A 4,451-nucleotide genomic window follows, 5' to 3' on the forward strand; every position below is an offset into this window, starting at 1 on the left:
AAAGTTGCGCGTCCGTGGCTCTCGCAGCTCTTGCGCGCCCGGTCGCAGAGAGGAGTACGCAACCTCGACCGCACTTTCCCTGCAGGCTTCCTTCCGACTCGAAGTCCTGCGGCGGTCTCAACGAGGTGCCACATCCTCAATGCAGTCGGTCGCCCCCGTTTCGGTTGGGCTCTGGCACGACGGTCGCCACCGTCTCGCCCTTGAGTGGCCGCTGTTGGCGCTCGCTGTGAGGTGTTCAGCGTGCTGTCCGTGTTGCCGACGCGGTCAAAACGAGTCGACGGCTCACGTTCCCTTGTGCGCCGAAGGCTCTCTTGATATGTGATCCGACCCTCAGACAGACGAAGCCAAGGGAAGACCCAAGGCCGCAATGTGCGTTCAAAGAATCAGTGCTCAGTGTGTCCTGCAATTCACACCAAGTCTCGCAGCTGGCTGCGTTCTTCATCGACCCGAGAACCGAGTGATCCACCGCTTAGAGTCGTGAAAAAGTGTTTGTTCAATTCCGTACAGTCAAAACCAAACGTTTCTGGCACTCGGCCAAACAGTGGCCAAGAAGGGCGCTTTTCAGCGCACGCTTGGACTCCAAAACTCTGCCGCGCCTTTTTCGGCTGCCGCAAATCGAGCAAACGGTGTGTTTCGGACGGCGTTTCGCTTTCGCTACTTGCGAGTGCTTTCGTGGTCCACCCCTCTATAAATACTCGGGAGGCGTCGAAGCCGGTTCTCCAAGCCGGACCCGTAGGTATCGTTGTGTGCTCGCTCTCATTGGCCCGCCTAACCAGAAAATGCCTGCGGTACACCCATTTGGATAAGAGTGCACGCAGATGCGGGCCTCGACGGCTACACATTTCCTCGGGCGGCCGCCTCCCGGCCTCCGTGGAGCGCGGGATGCACGGTCCCATCGACAAGCCTCTCCCGTTTTTACCGTGGCGTCGCGGTTCACCACGGCAGGCGGGTCGGTCTCCTCCGCATAAAAAGGGGGACCCCCGCTTTTTGTTCCACGAAATCGCACAAGCTTTTTTCGCATCCACGGTTTGCCACCGCACACCAAAATGCCGATCCGGCTGCCTACTTTAGCCAACAGGTGGAGCCAGGCGCGCCGTACTTGCGCGGCACTTCCCACGTCCACCGAAGTCGGTGCCAAGGACCACTTTCGGCGCCGGAGCCGCGTACGAGCCTACTCGAGGCGGAAGAACGAAGCCAGCAAGGGCCTGGCCGCAAGTGCGTTCAATTGTCGGGACGTCCAAGTCCCTCGTTCTTCCGTGCTTCCTCTTTCGGCAAGTCGTTGCGGCACCTTCCCAAAGCGCGCAGACCCGCTAATCGCGACGAGCGCGACGTGGCCGTGCCGCCTTTCCCTCGGCAGCAAGCAAAACGCCTGGCAACGTCGACGCTCCCCTAACCGCGATCTCGCACCGTGTTTCGTGTGGCGAATTCAAAAGCCGGCCGGCGCTGCTGCAACCATTACGGTCGGTACGCATACGCCGCGGAGGGCGGGACGGTCATCGGAGCGTGCGGTTCCTCCATCGAGTACTGCGCACCTCGGCCGTCGCATCGCCGTGCCATGACCGGCCGCGCGTCAACGCGAACCGGTGCCAGCGAGATCCCTCGCCTGCAAGAACCGACCGGCAGCCTCCGTCACCCGAGGACGCGGAGGCGCTTGCCGCGGACGGCGGGACGGTATGCACTGGTGCACAGCGGACCCGTCACATCGCCAGTTCCTTGACCGACCGCCGACGCTTGTGCCGTTCCTCTCGTACTTGGCAGTCGCCGCGCGATTGTCGGGTCTCGTTCTTGCACGCTCGAACGGTCGGGAGGGCACTCGGCTGGCGTTTCGGGAACGCGCAGCCTCGCCTTCTACCGACGTAACCACGACTCGCCGTTCGCGCTCCGCCGCTCCTGTTTACAGTACTAGGCGGTCCCGCAGCGGTCGGGTCGCGCATTTCGAGCGCTTCGAGCCACGGTGCAGTGGCGGGTCGAAAGCCGACCTATGAGTGCGTTGCGCCGTTTGTACCCGCGTCCGCCACCTGGCCGACCGTCCAAGGTCGCGGTGTTGGCGTCCGCTGGGCGCAACAATTTGTCACGGGGTGCCGCTCCACATTCAGGCAGCCCCGTGGGGAAAAGCCGACCCCGCGTCCAAACGGGGTCAGCGGCAGAAAGTGTCGGGCGCAGACGCAGCTGAGGCGCTCACCCTTCACAATCCGTTAATGATCCTTCCGCAGGTTCACCTACGGAAACCTTGTTACGACTTTTACTTCCTCTAAATGATCAAGTTTGGTCATCTTTCCAACAGACCGGCGCAACCGAAAGGCCGCGCCGGACATCGGTCCGAAGACCTCACTAAATCATTCAATCGGTAGTAGCGACGGGCGGTGTGTACAAAGGGCAGGGACGTAATCAACGCGAGCTTATGACTCGCGCTTACTGGGAATTCCTCGTTCAAGGGGAACAATTGCAAGCCCCTATCCCAATCACGAAAGAAGTTCCACGGGTTACCCAGTCTTTTCAGACAGGGATAAAGACACGCTGCTTCCTTCAGTGTAGCGCGCGTGCGGCCCCGGACATCTAAGGGCATCACAGACCTGTTATTGCTCTGTTTCGTGCGGCTAGGAGCCGCTTGTCCCTCTAAGAAGGTTGTAAGGTGCTGGGAACCCCGCACCTATTTAATAGGCTAGAGTCTCGTTCGTTATCGGAATTAACCAGACAAATCGCTCCACCAACTAAGAACGGCCATGCACCACCATCCACCGAATCAAGAAAGAGCTCTCAATCTGTCAATCCTCCCAGTGTCCGGGCCGGGTAAGTTTTCCCGTGTTGAGTCAAATTAAGCCGCAGGCTCCACTCCTGGTGGTGCCCTTCCGTCAATTCCTTTAAGTTTCAGCTTTGCAACCATACTTCCCCCGGAACCCAAATACTTTGGTTTCCCGGAAGCTGCCCGCCGAGTCATTTGAGTAACTCAGGCGGATCGCTGGTTGGCATCGTTTATGGTCAGAACTAGGGCGGTATCTGATCGCCTTCGAACCTCTGACTTTCGTTCTTGATCAATGAAAACATTCTTGGCAAATGCTTTCGCAGTAGTTCGTCTTGCGACGGTCCAAGAATTTCACCTCTAGCGCCGCAATACGAATGCCCCCGTCCGTCCCTCTTAATCATTACCTCGTATTCCAAAAACCAACAGAACAGAAACGAGGTCTTGTTCTATTATTCCATGCAAGTTTATTCAGGCGACTCGCCTGCGTTGAGCACTCTAATTTTTTCAAAGTAAAAGCACCGGCCATCTCGAGGCACACAATGAAGTGCACCAAGAAAGAACCGGCATGATGTTCAGTCCGAGCCGTCGCATCGGGTAGATGCACTACTCGTCTGGAACTGAGATCCAACTACGAGCTTTTTAACCGCAGCAGCTTTAGTATACGCTATTGGAGCTGGAATTACCGCGGCTGCTGGCACCAGACTTGCCCTCCAATTGATCCTCGTTAAAGGATTTAGAGTGTACTCATTTCAATTACGGGGCCTCAAAAGAGTCCCGTATTGTTATTTTTCGTCACTACCTCCCCGTGCCGGGAGTGGGTAATTTGCGCGCCTGCTGCCTTCCTTGGATGTGGTAGCCGTTTCTCAGGCTCCCTCTCCGGAATCGAACCCTGATTCTCCGTTACCCGTAACAACCATGGTAAGCAAGTAACCTACCATCGAAAGTTGATAAGGCAGACACTTGAAAGAAACGTCGCCGGCTCGTGGCCATGCGATCAGCACAAAGTTATCCAGAGTCACCACACAATACGGGCCGAAACCCGATCGATCTTGGTCTAATAAAAGCACCCGTTACCCAAAGGGCTCCAGGCTCACTGCATGTATTAGCTCTAGAATTGCCACAGTTATCCAAGTAGGAAGAAACGATCTAAGGAACCATAACTGATTTAATGAGCCATTCGCGGTTTCGCCTTATTTCGGCATGTACTTAGACATGCATGGCTTAATCTTTGAGACAAGCATATGATTACTGGCAGGATCAACCAGGTAATCGTTCGACTGCGCGTCCGTCCTCGCCTTCGGCGGGCCGGACGCAGTCTGTGTGCGGCGGAGGCCACCTTCAGGCGCCCCAACACGCTTATTTTGCACTCCGAGATGACGGCGTTCGAGCTCGCTACGGCACAACCTTCCCGAAAGACGAGTGGGAGCCGTGCGGCAAGAAGCACGTTCATGCTCGCTCTTTTTCGTTGCATCGACTCGGTCGCGCCGTGCGGGTTGCCCAAGCCCGCTGCACTGTCGGTGGACCGGCCGGAACTAGCAACGGAGCCGAGACTGCAAAGCCGCCAGACGACGGGTCACGCCCGCGTCTTCGGCGCTTTCGCATCTGAATCGCCCGAGGACGACACGGAACACACCTCGATATCGTGGTAAAACGGCACCGTCCGACAACCAGCCCCTAACGCATCAAGCGGATGAGGCTGCAGACGACT

The 4,451-nt window shown here is 57.4% G+C and overlaps 2 non-coding genes across 2 annotated transcripts; both read right to left on the minus strand.

Annotated features, from left to right (window-relative positions):
• Positions 1–324: 324 nt before the first annotated feature.
• LOC142790560 (5.8S ribosomal RNA) lies at positions 325–477 on the minus strand. The gene has a single exon (XR_012889605.1). It is a non-coding gene; the product is annotated as a 5.8S ribosomal RNA (ribosomal RNA).
• A 1,719-nt stretch (positions 478–2,196) lies between these two features.
• Positions 2,197–4,011, minus strand: LOC142790486 (small subunit ribosomal RNA). The gene has a single exon (XR_012889544.1). It is a non-coding gene; the product is annotated as a small subunit ribosomal RNA (ribosomal RNA).
• Positions 4,012–4,451: the final 440 nt, after the last annotated feature.

The sequence above is a fragment of the Rhipicephalus microplus genome, unplaced genomic scaffold, assembly GCF_043290135.1.
Source record: "Rhipicephalus microplus isolate Deutch F79 unplaced genomic scaffold, USDA_Rmic scaffold_115, whole genome shotgun sequence".
Taxonomy (NCBI): Eukaryota; Metazoa; Arthropoda; class Arachnida; order Ixodida; family Ixodidae; genus Rhipicephalus; species Rhipicephalus microplus.